This window comes from Pristiophorus japonicus, chromosome 4 (assembly GCF_044704955.1).
Source record: "Pristiophorus japonicus isolate sPriJap1 chromosome 4, sPriJap1.hap1, whole genome shotgun sequence".
Lineage (NCBI taxonomy): Eukaryota > Metazoa > Chordata > Chondrichthyes > Pristiophoridae > Pristiophorus > Pristiophorus japonicus.
The window spans coordinates 163,173,086-163,195,801 of record NC_091980.1 but is presented as its reverse complement, the minus strand read 5'-3'; the positions used below and the strand labels follow the sequence as shown (position 1 = coordinate 163,195,801).

The 22,716-nt window shown below is 52.4% G+C and overlaps 1 protein-coding gene across 1 annotated transcript in view; it reads left to right on the top strand.

Moving 5' to 3' along the window:
* Positions 1-3,199, top strand: part of LOC139263147 (intelectin-1b-like) — a 393,914-nt gene extending 390,715 nt beyond the window's left edge. The window contains exon 13 of the mRNA XM_070878771.1: positions 3,096-3,199. The gene's annotated coding sequence lies outside the window, so the exon portion shown is untranslated. The remainder of the gene's footprint in view (positions 1-3,095) is intronic.
* The last annotated feature ends 19,517 nt before the right edge of the window (positions 3,200-22,716 follow it).

Genomic DNA, 22,716 nt, shown 5'->3' with positions numbered 1-22,716 from the left:
CCCAGCCAATTTGGTTCACTCCATGTGACATTAAGAAGTATCTCAGAGCACTGGGTGAAGCAAAGACAACATATTGGCTGTAGTGCTGAAGACCTGTGCATCAGAGCTAGCTATCCCTCTAGCCAAGTCCTTCCAGTGCAGCTAGGACACTGGCATCTACCCAACAATCAGGAAGATTGCCCAGGTATGTCCTCTCCATAAAAAAGAGGATAATCTATCCTGGCCAATTACCACCTTCCAGTCGTCAGATGGAAGGAATCATCAACAGTGCCATTAGGTGACAACATACGACAGGTATCGAGGCTTCAGAGATGGTACAACAGAGATTCACTCGTATGATGCCTGGTATGAGGAAGCTCAAAGAAAGGCTTGACTAATTGGATTTTTTTCATTAGAACAGCACAGATTACGGTATAACAGAAGTGTTTAAAATTCTGGAAGGATAGTAAAGGGTAGAGAGAAGCAGACTGTTTCCAGTAGTTCAGGGGCCGAGAACAGGAGTCCATTGGTACAAGATTAAGTGTGAGAGATTTTGATGGGGGCAGGAGAGACTTCTTCACACAGATAGTGGTGAGGCTGTGGGATTCACTCCCAAGGTTAGTGGCTGAAGCAAAAACTGTGTCAACATTCAGGATTAGAGTGGATAGATGGAAGAAGGAAAAGGGGATAAAGGGATATGGGAACAGGGTGGATAAATGTGGTCAGGACTGTTTGCACGTGTGGAGGGTAAAGGCTAACACAGACTGGTTGGGCCAAATGGCCTATTTCCCTGCTGTAACTTTGACGTATTTCCATACTCATCAATAACCTTCTCACTGATGCTCAGTTTGAGTTCTGCCAGAACTACTCAGCTCCAGACTTCACCACAGCTGAGTTGCCGATCTGGGTGTAAGTAAGCTCTGGAAATTCCTCTCTAAACCTCTCTGCCTCTCTACCTGTTTTTCATCCTGTCAGTCACTCCTTAAAGCCTACCTCTTTGACCAAATTTTTGGCTATCTGCCATAGTATCTCTTTATGTGGCTGGTTTGGTGTCAAATTTTGTCTGATAACACTCCTGTGAACTGACCTGATACATTTTACTACATTAAAGTTGCTATATAAATATAAGTTGTTGTTGTTGTTGAGACATTCCGAGGGGTCAGGATTTGAGCCTCTCCTTGCAGAGTACCCAGCCTCTACCCTGCTCTTGTAGCTATGATGTCAATATGGCTGCCCTCGGTAAGCTTCTGGTCAATGCTGACTGCCAGGATGTTGATCTTGGGGATGTGCTGCTGTTCAAAGATAAGGAGGATCTGATTGGGCCTTTTCCTATTGGAGATGGACATTGTGTGACATGGTGTGACTGTTGCCTGCTACTTGTCAGCCCAAGCCTGGACCTTCACTCAAAATACTTCACACAGTTAATTATTTGTGACATGCAGGGACTGTCGGTGTGTAGGTCAGTGAGGATGCCATTTTGTGTTATAGAAAGACAGACTTGCATTTATATAGCGCCATTCACGACCACCATACGTCTCAAATCCCTTTACAGTCAATCAAGTCCTTTTGAGTGGCACTGCTGTAATGTGGGAAACACAGCAGCCAACTTGCCAACAAGCAAGCTCCCACAAACAGCAATGTGATAATGACCAGATAATCTGTTTTTGTTATGTTTATTGAAGGATAAATATTGGCCAGGACACCGGGAATAACTCCACTGCTCTTCTTCGAACCAGTGCCATGGGATCTTTTACGTCCACTTGAGAGAGCAGACGGGGCCTCGGGTTAGAAATATAGAAACGTAGAAAATAGGTGCAGGAGTAGGCCATTCGGCCCTTCGAGCCTGCAGCACCATTCAATATGATCATGGCTGATCATGCAACTTCAATACCGCATTCCTGCTTTCTCTCCATACCCCTTGATCCATTTAGCCGTAAGGGCCACATCGAACTCCCTTTTGAATAAATCCAACGAACTGGCCTCAACAACTTTCTGTGATCGAGAATTCCTCAGGTTCACAATTCTCTGAGTGAAGAAGTTTCTCCTCATCTTGGTCCTAAATGGCTTACTCCTTATCCTTAGACTGTGACCCCTAGTTCTGGATTTCCCCAACATCGGGAACATTCTTACTGCATCTAACCTGTCCAATCCCGTCAGAATTTATATGTTTCTATGAGATCCCCTCTCATTCTTCTAAATTCCAGTGAATATATGTCTAGTCAATCCAGTCTTTCTTCATATGTCAATCCTGCCATCCCGGGAATCAGTCTGGTGAGGCTTCGCTGCACTCCCTCAATAGCAAGAATGTCCTTCCTCAGATTAGGAGACCAAAACTACACAATATTCAAGGAGTGGCCTCACCAAGGCCCTGTACAACGATAGTAAGACCTCCCTGCTACTATAGTCAAATCCTCTCACTATGAAGGCCAACATACCATTTGACTTCTTCACTGCCTGCTGTACCTGCAAGCCAACTTTCAATGACTGATATACCATGACACCCAGGTCTCGTTGCACCTCCCCTTTTCTTAATCTGCCGCCATTCAGATAATATTCTGCCTTCATGTTTTGCCACCAAAGTGGATAACCTCACATTTATCTACATTATGCTGCATCTGCCATGCATTTGCCCACTCACCTAACCTGTCCAAGTCACCCTACAGCCTCTTAGCATCCTCCTCACAGCTCACACTGCCACCCAGCTTAGTGTCATCTGCAAACTTGGAGATATTACAATTAATTCCTTCATCTAAATCATTAATGTATATTGTAAATAGCTGGGGTCCCAGCACTGAACCTGGCGGTACCACACTAGTCAGTGCCTGCCATTCTGAAAAGGACCCGTTTATTCCTTCTCTTTGCTTCCTGTCTGCCAACCAGTTCTCTATCCATGACAATACATTATCCCCAATACCATGTGCTTTAATTTTGCACACTAATCTCTTGTGTGGAACCTTATCAAAAGCCTTTTGAAAGTGCAAATATTTTCTCTGAATGTCGATGTTATAACCATGCATCCATTGTGGATATAAACCGTATTAGCATATAACGTCTGTTGTCTTTCCGTAATAGTGCCTAGTCAATTAGCTTATGCCATGCTCTTGTCACGTTTGCAGAGGAAGATATCCAAGAATCAGGCAGAGCAGAGGCGCACCGGAGGAGGCCCTGCTGATATACAGACCCTGACTGACTTGGCGGAATGTGCTGCAGCACCAGTGGGCAGCCACAGTCGCTCTGCCACCCGTGGTGGTGCAGGTCCTGTTGTTGCACCATGTGAGTAATGTGTAAAGCAGTGGTAAACCAGTGGTAATTTAAAGTCATTTAATGGCATTTCATTATAATATAATAATGATGCCATGTTATGCATGCACCTTCTGTAGTACTCCCAGGTTAAGAACATAACATCAGAAATAGGAGCAGGAGTCGGCCATTTGGCCCCTCTAGCCTGCTCTGCCATTCAATATCATGGCTGATCTGACCATGGACTCAGCTCCACTTCCCTGCCCGCTCCCCATAATCCTTTAGTCCCTTATCACTCAAAAATCTGTCCATCTCCGCCTTAAATATATTCAATGCCCCAGCCTCCACAGCTCTCTGGGGCAGTGAATTCCATAGATGTACAACCATATGATGTAATCATATGTAACGTCTCTCGTTCACATTTATTGTAGTAGTGTTGCTCCTCATACATATGCCAGCGCAGCACAAGCATTCTCATGTCTACCCTTCTGTTCTAATAACCTCAATTATGTTTTGCAGGTCCCGAGACTCCCGAGGTGCGAAGGGAGGCCCCTCCACGAATGCCTGTGCCATTGCAGGTGGTCATCACCACGGGTCCAGAGGAGACTACTGAGGAGGAGGAAGATGACCAATTGTCATCTGTTGTACCTGCGGCCACGTCTTCATGGACAGATGAAGTACCGGGGCCCAGCGGCTTGCAGCAGGCCACTTGAAGGTGCACAGTGCCCAAGCCAACCCCACGGAGGTTGAGTCAGCGAGGTAGGCACGCGCTGCGATGGGCTGATCCTAACAAGGACATGGTCGCACTGTCCAGGGAGAGCATCGACATCGGTCGAGAGCTCCTCCACGTGATTGGTGGTTGACCGGAAACATTGCCGCAATGTCCGCACTAATAATGGAGGGCATGGAGCGGATAGTTGTGGCAATGGGCCAAACGACCGACGCTGTCCATGCCTTGCGGCCCCCCAAGGTGCCATCCCACCAACCACCCGGACAGATGTGAGTCAGGACGAAGAACTTCCTTCTGACTCGGAAAATGTTTCTTCCGAAACGTCTTTTCCTCCAGCCACTGAGGAGACTCTGCCGACGTCACCCCCGCCCCCACCACAGCAGCAGGCCTTGAGGTCCCCTGCTGCAAGACGTTTTGGTCCCATGACTCATGGATTGAAACGGGGGCTTATTAGAAGGGAAGGTCAAGGTTCAGGAGGGAAGCATGGCCGCAGGTAAGGAGAGAGGGGTGTTGTATATTGTTGCTACCTCTTGTTCAAAATACATTTTTGATAAATGTTCACTGTTACGTTATTGTTATGTTAAACATATTGTTGAATGTTCGGGGTTGGTGGGGGGTGGGGGGGCGGGCGGGTTTTATATATGTTTGTTGTAAACATTTTCAGATTTGTGCTTAAATATCAAATATTTATATTTAATTTTACAATTGTCCTGAAGTGTCTTCTAATAATATAAGGTAAAACATCAGTACAATGGTTGGAAACAATGGCCATGGCCAGGCCAGGCAAGGATGAAATGTAATGCAACTGTAACTGTCACCAATGTAAGTTCACGCAAAGTGTTCATTTATGAGCTGCTGACGCAAGTGTTTTGCAGCCGTGTAACTACCACGGGGCTTTTCCAGTCTTGTGGGGGGGGGGGGTGGGGTGTGGGGGCATGGGTTCATCGCCAGGCTGATTGTCCTCCCCGAGGTCCTCGTCATCCTCCTCCTCATCATCCTCTTCCACCTCCCCTCTCTCCTGAGGTGGACCGGCGGTCCCATCTGGCAATTGTTGTCCTCTCCTGATAGCTAGGTAATGCAACATGCAGCACACCACAATAAACTCAGTGACCTGCTCAGGGTGGTATTGTAGGTTACCTCCTGAGTGATCCAGGCATCTGAAGCACTGCTTAAGCACTCCAATTGTCTTTTTGACAACATTGCATGTAGCTATATGGCTTTCATTGTCGCGCTTCTCGGCTTCCGTCTGGGGCTTACGCAGGGAGGTCGTGAGCCAGATGGCAAGGCCATGTTCTTTATCCCCCAGCATCCAACCGTGACCTTGTGGCTGACTCTAAAACAGGTCAGGGACAGTACCCTCACACAAGATGTGCGCATCATGGATGTTGCCTGGAAAATTAACATTTACTGTCATGATTATTTGTTTGTGGTTGACAACGAGTTGCACATTCAGAGGCTGGAATCCTGTTTACTTCCGAAACACCTCTGTAAAAGTAATCGCAGGACGATGTGTTTACAGTCTATTGCTCCCTGCACCTTGGGGAAGTTTGCTATTCGCGAGAAACCCAAAGCCCTCTCAGTCTGTGCTTCCCTGGTCATAGGGAAGTTTATAAAGTCCATCCTGCGTGTGTAAACGGTTCAGTCACCTGTCGAATGGAGCAGTGTGTGGCGGGCGTGCTGAGAGATACCGCAAATGTCGCCAGCTGAGGCCTGAAAGGAGCCCGATGCGTAGAAGGAAAGCGCCGCAGTAACCTTGACCTCAACGGACAGTGCGGTCCTGCTGGTGCTGGTAGGCTGCAGATCTCCCTTATTTAGCTGGCATATCTCACTGATGACCTCCTTTCGGAAGCGCAGCCTCCTAACACGCGTGTTATCGGACAAGTTCAGGTATGATCACTTTTCCCTGTAAATGCGTTGGGTGTAATGTCTCCTACTCTGCAGCAGTCTGCTATCTCTTTGATTGGGCACATAATGCTCTTCAATGTACTTTCTCCCATCTTCAGTCTGCAGCATGTGATTAGAGACCAATACAGGTTGAGAAATTAGAGGCCCATCACTATAAATCGCTATAAATGCCCTTAGTTTGTCCTCAACAGATACAAATGTGATTAGATGATTGGCAAGGTTCAAAAAGGCCTGTAAAATCATTCACAAATTGATTCTCCTCACAAGCACTTGAAGAGGCCTTTCAGTACAGATCCTCCAACTTTCAAAAAGGTGTCTGTAGTGCCGAGTACTGACGAGTAGCTCCGACTTAAGGTCAGGTGAGTGCAACTTTTTTTAAGTGACTTTTTCGGCCAGCGACCATTTCGGTGAAGTGTGGGCAAAATGTCGAAAGTTGTAGTGACGATCATCTGGGCGATAATCGGGCGCAAATTTCCATTTTCAGCACTACTCTCGGCCTGGCACACGGATGACGTCATTTCTTTTTTAAACTTACGCTGGGCGATGCAGCACATTCATGTGTGCCGAAAGTTGGGCCTGCAATAAATGAGCGATAATCGGGCACTAGTTTCCACTTTCTGGCAAAAATGGGCGATAGCCTGAATCTCAGCGCCAAATGGGCAATAAATGGGGGATAAATGGGCAATTATCAGGCGATAATCTTACGATAATCGGGCGATGATCGGGCGATAAATGCGCGATAAATGGGCAATGATGTGCCGATAAACTTCCAGAACGGTTCCGGTGGAGTGGAGGTCGCTAATGTAATCCCACTATTTAAGAAAGGAGGGAAAGAGAAAACGGGAAACTACAGACCAGTTAGCCTGACATCAGTAGTAGGGAAAATGCTCGAATTTATTATTAAGGGCACTGAGAAAATAATAATAGGATTAGACAGAATCAACATAGATTTATGAAAGGGAAAACATGTTTAACAAATCTATTTTAGAAACATAGAAACATAGAAAATAGGTGCAAGAGTAGGCCACTCAGCCCTTCTAGCCTGCACCACCATTCAATGAGTTCATGGCTGAACATGAAACTTCAGTACCCCCTTCCTGCTTTCTTGCCATACCCCTTGATTCCCCGAGTAGTAAGGACTTCATCTAACTCCCTTTTGAATATATTTAGTGAATTGGCCTCAACTAATTTCTGTGGTAGAGAATTCCACAGGTTCACCACTCTCTGGGTGAAGAAGTTTCTCCTCATCTCGGTCCTAAATGGCTTACCCCTTATCCTTAGACTGTGACCCCTGGTTCTGGACTTCCCCAACATTGGGAACGTTCTTCCTGCATCTAACCTGTCTAAACCCGTCAGAATTTTAAAAGTTTCTATGAGGTCCCCTCTCATTCTTCTGAACTCCAGTGAATACAAGCCCAGTTGATCCAGTCTTTCTTGATAGGTCAGTCCCGCCATCCCGGGAATCAGTCTGGTGAATCTTCGCTGCACTCCCTCAATAGCAAGAATGTCCTTCCTCAAGTTAGGATACCAAAACTGTACACAATACTCCAGATGTGGCCTCACCAAGGCCCTGTACAACTGTACCAACACCTCCCTGCCCCTGTACTCAAATCCCCTCGCTATGAAGGCCAACATGCCATTTGCTTTCTTAACCGCCTTCTGTACCTGCATGCCAACCTTCAATGACTGATGTACCATGACACCCAGGTCTCGTTGCACTTTCCCTTTTCCTAATCTGTCACCATTCAGATCTGTCTCTCTGTTTTTACCACCAAAGTGGATAACCTCACATTTATCCACATTATACTTCATCTGCCATGCATTTGCCCACTCACCTAACCTATCCAAGTCACTCTGTAGCCTCATAGCATCCTCCTCACAGCTCACACTGCCACCCAACTTAGTGTCATCCGCAAATTTGGAGATACTACATTTAATCCCCTCGTCGAAATCATTAATGTACAATGTAAACAGCTGGGGCCCCAGCACAGAACCTTGCGGTACCCCACTAGTCACTGCCTGCCATTCTGAAAAGTACCCATTTACTCCTACTCTTTGCTTCCTGTCTGACAACCAGTTCTCAATCCATGTCAGCACACTACCCCCAATCCCATGTGCTTTAACTTTGCACATTAATCTCTTGTGTGGGACCTTGTCGAAAGCCTTCTGAAAGTCCAAATATACCACATCATCTGGTTCTCCTTTGTCCACTTTACTGGAAACATCCTCAAAAAATTCCAGAAGATTTGTCAAGCATGATTTCCCTTTCACAAATCCATGCTGACTTGGACCTATCATGTCACCATTTTCCAAATGCGCTGCGATGACATCCTTAATAATTGATTCTATCATTTTACCCACTACTGAGGTCAGGCTGACCGGTCTATAATTCCCTGTTTTCTCTCTCCCTCCTTTTTTAAAAAGTGGGGTTACATTGGCTACCCTCCACTCCATAGGAACTGATCCAGAGTCAATGGAATGTTGGAAAATGACTGTCAATGCATCCACTATTTCCAAGGCCACCTCCTTAAGTACTCTGGGATGCAGTCCATCAGGCCCTGGGGATTTATCGGCCTTCAATCCCATCAATTTCCCCAACACAATTTCCCGGCTAATAAGGATTTCCCTCAGTTCCTCCTCCTTACGAGACCCCCCGACCCCTTTTATAACCGGAAGGTTGTTCGTGTCCTCCTTCGTGAATACCGAACCAAAGTACTTGTTCAATTGGTCCGCCATTTCTTTGTTCCCCGTTATGACTTCCCCTGATTCTGACTGCAGGGGACCTACGTTTGTCTTTACTAACCTTTTTCTCTTTACATATCTATAGAAACTTTTGCAATCCGTCTTAATGTTCCCTGCAAGCTTCTTCTCATACTCCATTTTCCCTGCCCTAATCAAACCCTTTGTCCTCCTCTGCTGAGTTCTAAATTTCTCCCAGTCCCCAGGTTCACTGCTATTTCTGGCCAATTTGTATGCCACTTCCTTGGCTTTAATACTATCCCTGATTTCCCTAGATAGCCACGGTTGAGCCACCTTCCCTTTTTTATTTTTATGCCAGACAGGAATGTACAATTGTTGTAATTCATCCATGCGGTCTCTAAATGTCTGCCATTGCCCATCCACAGTCAACCCCTTAAGTATCATTCGCCAATCTAACCTAGCCAATTAATGCCTCATACCTTCAAAGTTACCCTTCTTTAAGTTCTGGACCATGGTCTCTGAATTAACTGTTTCATTCTCCATCCTAATGCAGAATTCCACCATATTATGGTCACTCTTCCCCAAGGGGCCTCGCACAATGAGATTGCTAATTGATCCTCTCTCATTGCACAACACCCAGTCTAAGATGGCCTCCCCCCTAGTTGGTTCCTCGACATATTGGTCTAGAAAACCATCCCTTATGCACTCCAGGAAATCCTCCTCCACCGTATTGCTTCCAGTTTGGCTAGCCCAATCTATGTGCATATTAAAGTCACCCATTATAACTGCTGCACCTTTATTGCATGCACCCCTAATTTCCTGTTTGATGCCCTCCCCAACATCACTACTACTGTTTGGAGGTCTGTACACAACTCCCACTAACGTTTTTTGCCCTTTGGTGTTCTGCAGCTCTACCCATATAAATTCCACATCATCCAAGCTAATGTCTTTCCTAACTATTGCAATAATCTCCTCTTTAACCAGCAATGCTACCCCACCTCCTTTTCCTTTTATTCTATCCTTCCTGAATGTTGAATACCCTTGGATGTTGAGTTCCCAACACTGATCATCCTGGAGCCACGTCTCCGTAATCCCAATCACATCATATTTGTTAACATCTATTTGCACAGTTAATTCATCCACCTTATTGTGGATACTCCTTGCATTAAGACACAAAGCCTTCAGGCTTGTTTTTTTAACACCCTTTGTCCTTTTAGAATTCTGCTGTACAGTGGCCCTTTTTGTTCTTTGCCTTGGGTTTCTCTGCCCTCCACTTTTCCTCATCTCCTTTCTGTCTTTTGCTTTTGTCTCCTTTTTGTCTCCCTCTGTCTCCCTGCATTGGTTCCCATCCCCCTGCCATATTAGTTTAACTCCTCCCCAACAGCACTAGCAAACACTCCCCCTAGGACATTGGTTCCGGTCCTGCCCAGGTGCAGACCGTCCGGTTTGTACTGGTCCCACCTCCCCCAGTACCGGTTCCAATGCCCTAGGAATTTGAATCCCTCCCTGCTGCACCACTGCTCAAGCCACGTATTCATCTGCGCTATCCTGCGATTCCTACTCTGACTAGCACGTGGCACTGGTAGCAATCCCGAGATTACTACTTTTGAGGTCCTACTTTTTAATTTAGCTCCTAGCTCCTTAAATTCGTTTCGTAGGACCTCATCCCTTTTTTTACCTATGTCGTTGGTACCAATGTGCACCACGACAACTGGCTGTTCTCCCTCCCATTTCAGAATGTCCTGCACCCGCTCAAAGACATCCTTGACCCTTGCACCAGGGAGGCAACATACCATCCTGGAGTCTCGGTTGCAGCCGCAAAAACGCCTATCTATTCCCCTCACCATTGAATCCCCTATCACTATCGCGCTCCGACTCTTTTTCCTGCCCTCCTGTGCAGCAGAGCCAGCCACAGTGCCATGAACTTGGCTGCTGCTGCCCTCCCCTGATGAGTCATCCCCCCCAACAGTACTCAAAGCGGTGTATCTGTTTTGCAGGGGGATGACCACAGGGGACCCCTGCACTACCTTCCTTGCACTACTCTTCCTGCTGGCCTTCCATTCCCTATCTGGCTGTGGTAAGACCAACTCACTACACGTGATACTCACGTCATTCTAAGTTTCTTGAGGTGGTAACTATCAGAATAGATTGGGGGAACCAGTGGATGTGGTCTGTTTCGATTTTCAGAAGGCATTCGATAAGGTGCCACACAAGAGATTATTAAACAAAATTAGGGTTCATGGGATTCGGGGTAATATACTAGCATGGATTGAGGATTGGTTAAAGGAATGGATTGGGAAAATGTTGTTAAAAAGCAGTAGCAAGACATTTGGGAACGAATAATTCAGTCAGGCAGAGTCAGCATGGATTTATGAAGGTGAAGTCATGTTTGACAAATTTGCTGGAATTCTTTGAGGATATAATGAACATAGTGGATAAAGAGGAATCAGTGGATGTGGTGTATTTGACAAGGTGCCACATAAAAGGTTATTGCACAAGATAAAAGTTCACGGGGTTCGGGGTAATATATTAGCATGGATAGAGGATTGGCTAACGAACAGAAAACAGAGATTCGGGATAAATGGTTCATTCGCTGGTTGGCAAACAGTAACCAGTGGGGTACCACAAGGTTCAGTGCTGGGACCCCAACTATTTACAATCTATATTAGTGACTTGGATGAAGGGACCAAATGTAATGCAGCCAAATTTGCTGGCGAAACAAAGATGGGAGGAAAAGCAATGTGTGAGGAGGACACAAAAAATCTGCAAAAGGACATAGGCAGGCTAAGTGAGTGGGCAAAAATTTGGCAGTTGGAGTATAATGTTGGAAAGTGTGAGGTCATGCACTTTGGCAGAAAAAATTAAAGAGCAAGTTATTATTTAAATGGAGAGAGATTGAAAAGTGCCGCAGGACAGCGAGACCTGAGGGTACTTGTGCCTGAAATGCAAAAGGATAATATGCAGGTACAGCAAGTGATCAGGAAGGCCACTGGTATCTTGACCTTTATTGCAAAGGGGATGGAGTATAAAAGCAGGGAAGTCTTGCTATAGTTATACAGTGTATTGGTGAGGCCACACCTGGAATACTGCGTGCAGTTTTAGTTTCCATATTTAAGAAAGGATATAATTGCTTTGGAGGCAGTTCAGAGAAGGTTCACGAGGTTGATTCCCAAGCTGAGGGGATCGACTTATGAGGAAAGGTTGAGAAAGTTGGGCCTCCATTCATTGGAATTCAGAAGAATGAGAGGGGATCTTATCGAAACGCTTAAGATTATGAGGGGGCTTGACAAGGTGGATGCAGAGAGAATGTTATCACTGATAGGGGAGACTAGAACTAGAGGGCATGATCTTAGAATTAGGGGCCGCCCATTTAAAACTGAGATGAGAAGGAATTTCTTCTCTCAGAGAGTTGGAAATCTGTGGAAATTGTGGCCTCAGAGTGCTGTGGAAGCTGGAACATTGAAGGGATTTAATACAGAAATAGACAGTTTCTTAACTGATAATGGATTAAGGAGTTATGGGGAGCTGGCAGAGAAGTGGACCTGAGTCCATGATCAGATCAGCCATGATCGTATTAAATGGCGGAACAGGCTCGAGGGGCCATATGGCCTACTCCTGCTTCTATTTCTTATGTTCTTATGTTCTTATGACTGCTGCACCACCGTTGATCTGTGTGTCCTGCACTACAAACCCAAGAAACACAAACGCTGTTTCAGAAGGACATTGGAGTGCTAGAATCATCCTCCAGTCAGAGATGGGGGCACGGAGAAGGCAAACAAGCTTATCATTGTCCATCGCCTGTGCACCCTCTTCTCTGGGTCAGAACCAAATGTAAAGCTGTTATTGCATTCTAGTGCATCTAGTAATTGTAATCTAAAGCCCAGGGGTTTTTGGCCAAACACAGTTACATCAAGGTGAGGCCCTTTCACAGGACGGGTCAAACCGTGACATCACAAGGCAAGCGTGACTCGACCCTGTGCATCACAGTGAGATCAGACATCACAATAAGTTTGTAACCTTGGGCAACCTGAGACACATCCCAGTTTCAGTGAAGGAAAGCACTGACTGTGACATAAGAACATAAGAACATAAGAATTAGGAACAGGAGTAGGCCATCTAGCCCCTCGAGCCTGCTCCGCCATTCAATAAGATCATGGCTGATCTGGTCGTGGACTCAGCTCCACTTACCCGCCCTCTCCCCGTAACCCTTAATTCCCTTATTGCTTAAAAATCTATCTATCTGTGATTTGAATACATTCAATGAGCTAGCCTCAACTGCTTCCTTGGGCAGAGAATTCCACAGATTCACAACCCTCTGGGAGAAGAAATTCTTTCTCAACTCAGTTTTAAATTGGCTCCTCCGTATTTTGAGGCTGTGCCCCCTAGTTCTAGTCTCCCCCACCAATGGAAACAACCTCTCTGCCTCTATCTTGTCTATCCCTTTCATGATTTTAAATGTTTCAATAAGATCACCCCTCATCCTTCTGAACTCCAAGGAGTAAAGACCCAGTCTACTCAATCTATCATCATAAGTTAACCCCCTCATTTCTCGACTCAGCCTAGTGAATCGTCTCTGTACCCCTTCCAAAGCTAGTATATCCTTCCTTAAGTAAGGTGACCAAAACTGCATGCAGTACTCCAGGTGCGGCCTTACCAATACCTTATACAGTTGCAGCAACACCTCCCTGCTTTTGTACTCCATCCCTTTCGCAATGAAGGCCAACATTCCATTTGCCTTCCTGATTACCTGCTGCACCTGCAAACTAACCTTTTGGGATTCATGCACAAGGACCAATTGTAGAGCAGTGGAGGCGTGTCCTGCTCAGTTGGAGCTGTGAGCAGTGAGGAAAGCAGCTAGCAATTTGAGCTCCTGCCTGGAGAGCCCTGAGACCAGCCCAGGAAGAGAAGGAAGGAAGGGGCTTCACCACCACTTTACCCAGAGGGAGAGGAGGAGAACAGAAAACATTTAAACATCTTTACCATTTCTGCAAGGAGTTGGAGAGAGGGGGAAAAGGCCAACACCATCCAGTGTGGAAGGAGGGAGACTCAACATTCTACAGGTGGGTGTGGGTGCATTTCCCCAAACAGACTTTGTTGTATCGGTGGGGGGAGGAAAGAAGACCACTGAGGGCCGGAACATCGCGGGGGGTGTGTGTGTGTGTGGTAGTGTGCGTGGGGGCCGTGCTTACAACTGGCCCCCCCCCACAATTGGAACCCCCCCCACCCCCCCACATTTGCCTAGCCTGGGATAGCTGGAGCTACCAGGCTGAAGATTGTTGTTTTTCTTAATCACCCAATTAAAGATCGTTGGGAGTGCCTGGTGGCTCCAGCTACCCCAGGTGAAGACATCTTCTCCCCCCACCGGAAGACCACCTCAAAGACTTTTGTGTTTTGCCATCTGGGGAGTGCACCCACCCACAGCTGCGAGGAGAGACCTGCCCTCGCAGCCCCCCCCCCTTCCCACCCCCCTCTCTCTTTTCTCTGTTACTCTGTTTCTCCCCTCTCTCTCTGAGAGCCCTTCCTTCCAAATTTAATTTAAAAAAAAAAAAAAACAATTTAAGACAACTGAGCAGAGGGAGCAAGGCCCCTCCCCAATTGCCAACGAGGGGAGAGGTGCCTCGTTAAGGGCTCCTCTGCTCAGTTAAATACACGAGGCCATTAAAGACCATTAAGGCCTGTGACTTTGGGGTGGGTGTAGCCCTTAAAGGGACCCCGTGATGGCGACCCCATCCACGCCGGTGGCAGGGCCAGCAAGGACGTATGCGCAGGTGGCAACCGCTTCCACAGCACCTCCTGCGCCACCCGCTGCCCTGCCACCATTTACACTTATAACAAAAAAACACGGGGTCAAGAGCTACACTCACCCCACAATGAGCATCGAGGAGTGCGTGCGGGCGATGGCTGGGGTAGTCGGCCCCTCGGCCATTGTCGCAGCCTCCAAGATGTCTGGGAAGGCTGTTTTCTTCCTGGGGTCGGAGCGGGCGGTGTCCCTGGCCCTCGAAAAGGGGCTCACGGTGGGCGGGACGTTCCTGCCGGTGGATCCTCTCGAGGCCACCGCGCAGAGGGTCATCGTGTCGAACGTCCCGCCCTTTGTTTCCGCTGAGCTCCTCCTCCCTCACCTACACCAACTGGGGGAGGTAAGGTCGGGGATCAACCCCATACCGCTCGGCCTCAGGGAGAACAGCCTGCGCCACGTGTTCTCCTTCCGCCGCCAGCTCTTTGTCCGGCTGGCGCGGGAGGACGTGACAGAAGGGCACTTTAATGTGGTGCACGAGGGGACTGCCTACCGCGTCTTCTGGACGTCGGACGGCGTGCGGTGCCATGCCTGCAGGGAGGTGGGGCATGTTCGTAAGAACTGCCCCGCCTCCAAGGCCGCCAAACCACCGAAGGCGGCCAAGGCTGGCGCTGCCGCCACCCCTCCCCCTAGTTGCGTCCGCGTGCCGGGAGCCATGGGTGCGCGGGCATCGTCGGAGGCCTTTGTTTTCAGGGCCTCCGGCGGGGGGGAGGGAGAGCGTCCGAGCGGAAAGAAGGCGCGGAAGAAGGAGAAACATCTAGAGGCGGGTCCCCTCGGTGCGCCGGAAAGTCTGACCACCGCGCTCAGCCCAACCCAGTCACCGGCGAGCGCGGGGTGCCCCGAGCCCGTGCCCGGGCCCTTGAATACCACCACAGAGGGGCCCAGGCGCGGGCAAGAAAAGGAAAAGGGGGGGGCGGAGCGGGAGGCCTCGGCAGACATGGAGGTCTCCCTGACTCCGCGCGCCCCCAGGAACAAAAAGAGGCACCGCCCCAATGAGGCGGAGGGGGAACAACATCCCTCCGCGGAGGAGGCGGTGCCCGCCGCGTGTCCCGCGTCCCCCACCAGCGCCCCCAAATTGCGCTGCAGGCGCGAGGAGTCTTTCCCCGGGGAGGGTGAGACAGTTGAGGCTGCCCAGCCTCTGCCTCCCGGGGATGGAGTGGAAGGTCTGCCTGTCGTGGGGGGCGTGGGGACCGCGGAGGAATGCGTAGCCGCCGGGCCGGGCGTCCCGGGGACTGAGGCGGGCGAGGCCGAAAAGGCCGAACCTGAGCCCGCCCAGCTATTACCCAACTTCCCCCGGGAGTTGCTCGACCCGGCAGAAACAAAATATATTGATTTTAATGAAACTGTAGACGCTGGGCCGGGGGGTGGCAGCGGGGAGGGGGAGGAACACCCACCCTCGCCCCTTACTTTGGAGCTGGTGCACTTGGGGAGCCTGGGGATTTCCTATGGCCGGGTCTCTCCTTGTTCCCCGGTTCCTGGGGCGGAGGGGGAACCCCTTCCGCTGTCATTTCCCGACCCAGCACCATTTTTAAAAGAGCCCAGTGGGGACTCCTCTGCCGACGATCCTGGGGGTGGGATCGGGGCAGTGCCAGGGCCGGTTGGAGCGGCCGGTTCATTTGCCGTACCTTGTGCGGTCGATGGGCCGGCTGCTGGCGGCCACCTCCCGGAGGAGGACGGGGACTCGGTGGGGGACGCCGGTGAAGACCTAGAGACCACCGCCAGTGAGGCGGTGGATCTGCTCGCGGCCGCCGCTGAGGCCCTCCTCGTTCCTGCAAAGGAACTCCGGGACTTTTTGGCCCAGAGCCGGGGTCGCCGCGACCAAGCCCGACTGGCCCTGGAAAAATGGTCCGAGCCGGAGCTGATCAAGGGGTCCGTCCGCGCCGCCGTTAAAACCTTGGCCGCGGGCGGGCCCTTGACAAAGGAGCAGCACCTTGAGCTGCGCGAGCTCGAGGGACTCCTCGCTGGGCTGCGGAGGGAGCGGAGTTCAACAAAAGACTCCGCTCCCTCCCCCACAATAGGTTAAGGTAGAGGTTGCACTATGCTTTTGCCATGAAGATAACCATAGCCAGCCTCAACATCAACGGCGGCAGAGGGGCACGCCGTAGATTTGACAATTTTTCGCTCCTGCGGGAGGGGAAATATGCGGTGTGCTTCCTGCAAGAAACCCACACCGTTCCGGGAGACGAAGCCACGTGGCTCCTGGAATGGCAAGGAGAGGTCCGCATGAGCCACCTCACCGCCATTTCAAGTGGGGTGGCCATCTTGCTGGGCCCGCATTTTCAGCCGGAGATCTTGGGGGTCGAGGAGCCCGTGCCAGGCCGCTTGCTGCACGTAACGGTTCGCCTGGGGGACGTGCCGCTCCATCTCGTGAACGTGTACGCCCCTCATCCCGGCCCGCAGCAAACGCGCTTCTTTGAAGAGGTGTCCGCTCTTCTTGGCTCCGTCGACGTCGGCGACTGCATTGTCCTCGGGGGGGATTTTAACTGCACCCTCGAGGCGAGGGACCGCTCCGGTGCCCCGCAGTGCATGACGGCGATGGAGAAGTTGAGGGACCTGGTCGGGTCCTTCGACTTGGTGGACGTCTGGCGAAATCTCCACCCCGACTCTAGCGCCTTTACTTGGGTGAGGCCTGGAGTTGGATGGTCTAGGGTCGACCGCCTTTACGTGTCTCGGGCGTACGTTTCCTGCGTCCCGGCGGCCTCCATGCGGCCGGTGCCGTGTTCGGACCACCACCTGGTGTGGGCGGAGCTCGCTTCGCTCCGCGCGAGGACGGGGTCCGCGTACTGGCACTTTAACAACCGGCTGCTGGAGGACGTGCGGTTCCAGGACTCGTTCCGTCGATTCTGGTCCGACTGGAGAAGGAAGCAGGGGGGCTTCCCCTCCTTGAGGCTATGGTGGGACGTGGGCAAGGCTCACGTCCGCGTCTTCTGTCAAGAGTACGCGAGGGGGTCGACCAAGAGGCGGGCGGCCAGAGTCGGGCGCCTAGAAAAAGAGGTGCTCGACCTGGAAGCCCGTCTCGGTCAAGTCGTCCAGGACCCGGCCCTGCGGACGGTGTACGAAGCGAAGAAGGCCGCGCTGAAGGACCTGCAGCTCGTCGGGTCCCGAGGCGCGTTCGTGAGGTCGCGGATCCGGTTCCTGCGGGATCTGGACCGCGGCTCCCCCTTCTTCTACTCGCTGGAAAAAAGGCAGAGTGTCCGTAAGCAGCTCTTGACGCTGCTGGCCGACGACGGCTCTCTCGTCTCGGATCCGGAGGGCGTCAACAACAGGGTCCGTGAATATTACGGGGCTCTGTTCTCTCCGGATCCGCCCAGCGAGGAAGCGCGTAGAGTTTTGTGGGAGGACCTGCCGAAGGTCGGCCCGGAGGGCGCCGAAAATCTGGAAGCTCCGCTAAGCCTGGCGGAGCTGACCGGTGCCCTCGCCCGGCTCTCGAGGGGAAAATCCCCGGGGCTGGACGGGCTGACCGTGGAGTTCCACAGGGCGTTCTGGGACGTCCTGGGGAGCGACTACGCGCGGGTCCTGGGGGAAAGTCTGGCGACCGGGGAGATGCCCCTCTCTTGGCGCAGGGCAGTCATCGTCCTGCTGCCTAAGAAGGGCGATCTCCGCCTCCTTAAGAACTGGCGCCCGGTCTCCCTCCTCAGCACGGACTACAAAATCTTCGCCAGGGCGATGTCTGCTCGCCTTGGTGCCGTGCTGGACCACATGATCCACCCCGACCAGTCATACACGGTCCCGGGCCGGACAATCCACGACAACATCCATCTGGTCCGGGACCTCATCCATTGCTCCCAGGAGGCTGGTCTGTCGGTCGCCTTCCTATCCCTCGACCAAGAGAAGGCGTTCGACAGGGTGGATCACGACTATCTGCTCGGAACTCTGCGCGCTTTCGGGTTCGGGACGCATTTCGTCGCCCGGATCCGACTTTTGTACGCCGCCGCGGAGTGTCTGATTAAGGTTAACGGGTCCTTGACGGCGCCCCTTCGCTTTAGGAGAGGGGTGCGCCAGGGATGCCCCATGTCCGGCCAGTTATACGCCGTTTGCGTGGAGCCTTTCCTGCGCCTCTTGCGGACGAGGTTGACGGGACTGGCTCTGCAAGGGCCGGGCGTGGAGGTCGTCCTCTCGGCTTACGCCGATGACGTGCTCCTCGCGGTAGAGGATCCCGCTGACCTGCGGAGGATGCGTGAGTGCCAGGAGATTTACTCGGCCGCGTCCTCCGCCAGGATCAACTGGGAGAAATGTTCCGGACTCCTGGTGGGTCAGTGGCGGGTGGACTCCCTGCCGGAGGAGCTCAGGCCTTTTGCCTGGAGCACGACCCATCTCCTCTATCTGGGAGTCTACCTTAGCCCCGACGAGGAAGCCTGGCCGGCGAACTGGCAGGAGCTGGAGGCCAAGGTCGCCGCTCGCCTAGGGCGCTGGACAGGACTGCTCCGAGTGCTGTCCTACAGGGGTCGAGCGCTAGTCATAAACCAGCTGGTGGCCGCAATGCTGTGGTACCGGCTGGTCACTTTGACCCCTCCCCCTGCGTTTGTCGCCAAGATACAGAAGAAGCTGGTGGACTTCTTCTGGAACAACAGGAAGCACTGGGTCTCTGTCGCGGTCTTGAGTCTCCCGCTTGAGGAGGGCGGTCAGTCGTTGGTGTGCGTCAGCGCCCAGCTCGCGACTTTCCGTCTTCAGACCCTGCAGAGATACCTTTACGTCGAGCCCCCTCCTAGGTGGTGTGCTCTGGCGAGGTATTTCTTCCGCCAGCAGCTCGACCTCAATTATGACACGCAGCTCCTGTTTGTGAACTTGGGGGGTGCCAGGACCGCCCTCCGGGAGCTGCCTGTCTTTTACAGGGAACTCATCAGGGTCTGGAACAAAGTCTCCACCAAGCGCAGCTCTCCGCCGGCTGGAGTGGCGGCCGTCCTGCAGGAACCGCTGCTCGGGAATCCGTACCTCCACGGCCGAGGCTTCATGTGGCGGTCGGAAGAGAGGGCTGTGGCTGGTGAGGTGACCAGGGTCAGGGACCTGCTCGATGGCGGAGGAGCGGGCTGGATGGCGCCAGTCACGCTGGCGCGGCGCCTAAATTCTGCCAACGTCCGCCGCGCGGCCGATGCCATCGAGTCGCTAAAAACAGCTCTGGGCCCTGACTCCGTTAGGTGTATCGAGGAGGCTCAAGCACGTGGGGAGATCCCGTCCGAACTGACCCCCGTCCGGACGGAATTCCTCATCGGCGCCAAACCCCGGAACCTCCCTCGGGGACCGGCGCCTCACAACTTGAGCCGCCTCGGGGAAATCCCCTCCGTGCCTTTCAGTTCCGCGCGGAGGGGTTTCCTGTACGGGCTGCTCCTGCACACCCTCAACTTTGCCATCCTCGCCGGCCGTCCGGACACGCCATGGCGTACCATCTTGCCATCCGGAGGAGGCGGGGGTCCCCGATGGAGGGCACTCTACGCAGGGGTCCTCCCACTATTCATCGGGGACTTGGCCTGGAGGGTGGTGCACGGAGCAGTGCCGTGCAACAAATTTTTAAGCCGGTTCACGGACTCCCAGGCCGCCTGCAATTTCTGCGGTCTGGAGGAGTCCGTGTTCCATGTTTTTATGGAATGCACGAGGTTGCAGCCCCTGTTCCATTATTTGAAGGGGCTGCTCCTGAAATTCTGGCTGCACTTCAGTCCCACTCTCCTGATCTTTGGGCACCCTGTGCGGAGGGGAGCGGGTAGGTCCGAAGGCCTCCTCGTAGGACTGCTCCTGGGCACGGCCAAGGGTGCCATCAGCCGGTCCAGGCAGCGGGCGGTCGAGGGGGTCGTTCAACCTGACTGCCTGCCTCTCTTCCGCTCTTACATCCGGTCCAGGGTGTCCTTGGAGATGGAGCACGCGGTGTCCACCGGTACGCTCGCGGCCTTCCGCGAGAGGTGGGCACCGGAGGGACTGGAGTGCATCATCACGCCCGGCAACCAAATTTTAATTTGATTTTACGTTTTAAAGTTAATTTGTTTTAATTGCCGGTGCTTTTAGTGTCCCCTTCCCTTTTATAGGGGGCACTGGGGAAAAATTGTGATTTTAGTGCAAAAAAAAAAAAAAAAAAAAAAAAAAAAAAAAAAAAAAAAAAAAAAAAAAAAAACACAAAAAAGGGGGGAAAAAAAAATGGGCCTTGTAAATGTCTGGAGTGTCACCCAGGTCGGGTGGCACCGTTTAATGTTTTATGTTTTCACAGATAAACTCAAAAGAGTTTCATGCACAAGGACCAATTGTAGAGCAGTGGAGGCGTGTCCTGCTCAGTTGGAGCTGTGAGCAGTGAGGAAAGCAGCTAGCAACTTGAGCTCCTGCCTGGAGAGCCCTGAGACCAGCCCAGGAAGAGAAGGAAGGAAGGGGCTTCACCTTCAACTTTAACCCAGAGGGAGAGGAGGAGAACAGAAAACATTTAACATCTTTTTACCATTCTGCAAGGAGTTGGAGAGAGGGGGAAAAACCACAACAACATCCAGTGAGGAAGGAGGGAGACTCTACCATTCTACAGGTGGGTGTGGGTGCATTTCCCCAAACAGACTTTGTTGTATCGGTGGGGGGAGGAAAGAAGACCACTGAGGGCCGGAACATCGCGGGGGGTGTGTGTGTGTGTGGTAGTGTGTGTGGGGGCCTTGCTTACAACTGGGCCCCCCCCCACAATTGGAACCCCCCCCACCCCCCCCCCCAATTGCCTAGCCTGGGATAGCTGGAGCTACCAGGCGAAAGATTCTTTAATCACCCAATTAGAGATCGTTTGGGATTGTGTGCCTGGTGGCTCTAGCTACCCCAGGTGAAGACGTCTTCTCCCCCCACCTGAAGACCAACCCAAAGACTTTTGTGTGTTTTGCCATCTGGGGAGTGCACCCACCCACAGCTGCGAGGGGAGACCTGCCCTCGCAGCCCCCCCCCCTTCCCACCCCCCTCTCTCTTTCTCCGTTACTCTCTGTTTCTCCCCTCTCTCTCTGAGAGCCCTTTTCTTCCGAATTTAAAAAAAAAAAACCAATTAAGACAACTGAGCAGAGGGAGCAAGGCCTCTCCCCAATTGTCAACGAGGGGAGAGGTGCCTCGTTAAGGGCTCCTCTGCTCAGTTAACATACGAGGCCATTAAAGACCATTAAGGCCTGTGACTTTGGGGTGGGTGTAGCCCTTAAAGGGACCCCGTGATGGCGACCCCATCCACGCCGGTGGCAGGGCCAGCAAGGACATATGCGCAGGCGGTGTCCACATCCACGGCACCTCCTGCGCCACCCGCTGCCCTGCCACCGTTCAGACTTATAACCAGGAAACACGGGGTCAAGAGCTACACTCACCCCACAATGAGCATTGAGGAGTGCGTGCGGGCGATGGCTGGGGTAGTCGGCCCCTCGGCCATTGTCGCAGCCTCCAAGATGTCTGGGAAGGCCGTGTTCTTCCTGGGGTCGGAGCGGGCGGTGTCCCTGGCCCTTGAAAAGGGGCTCACGGTGGGCGGGACGTTCCTGCCGGTGGACCCTCTCGAGGCCACCGCGCAGAGGGTCATCATTTCAAACGTCCCGCCCTTTGTTTCCGCTGAGCTCCTCCTCCCTCACCTACAACAACTGGGGGAGGTAAGGTCAGGGATCAACCCCATACCGCTCGGCCTCAGGGAGAACAGCCTGCGCCACGTGTTCTCCTTCCGCCGCCAGCTCTTTGTCCGGCTGGCGCGGGAGGACATGACAGAAGGGCACTTTAATGTGGTGCACGAGGGGACTGCCTACCGCGTCTTCTGGACGTCGGACGGCGTGCGGTGCCATGCCTGCAGGGATGTGGGGCACGTTCGTAAGAACTGCCCCGCCTCCAAGGCCGCCAAACCACCGAAGGCGGCCATAGCTGGCGCCGCCGCCACCCCTCCCCCTAGTTGCGTCCGCGTGGCGGGAGCCATGGGTGCGCGGGCATCGTCGGAGGCCTTTGTTTTCAGGGCCTCCGGCGGGGGGGAGGGAGAGCGTCCGAGCGGAAAGAAGGCGCGGAAGAAGGAGAAACATCTAGAGGCGGGTCCCCTCGGTGCGCCGGAAAGTTTGACCACCGCGCTCAGCCCAACCCAGTCACCGGCGAGCGCGGGGTGCCCCGAGCCCGTGCCCGGGCCCTTGAATAACACCACAGAGGGGCCCAGGCGCGGGCAAGAAAAGAAAAATGGGGGGGCGGAGCGGGAGGCCTCGGCAGACATGGAGGTCTCCCTGACTCCGCGCGCCCCCAGGAACAAAAGGAGGCACGGCTCCGATGAGACGGAGGGGGAACAACATCCCTCCGTGGAGGAGTTGGTGCCCGCCGCGTGTCCCGCGTCCCCAACCAGCGCCCCCAAGCAGCGCCGTCGGCGGGAGGAGTCTGTCCCCGGGGAGGGTGAAACAGTTGAGGCTGCCCAGCCTCTGCC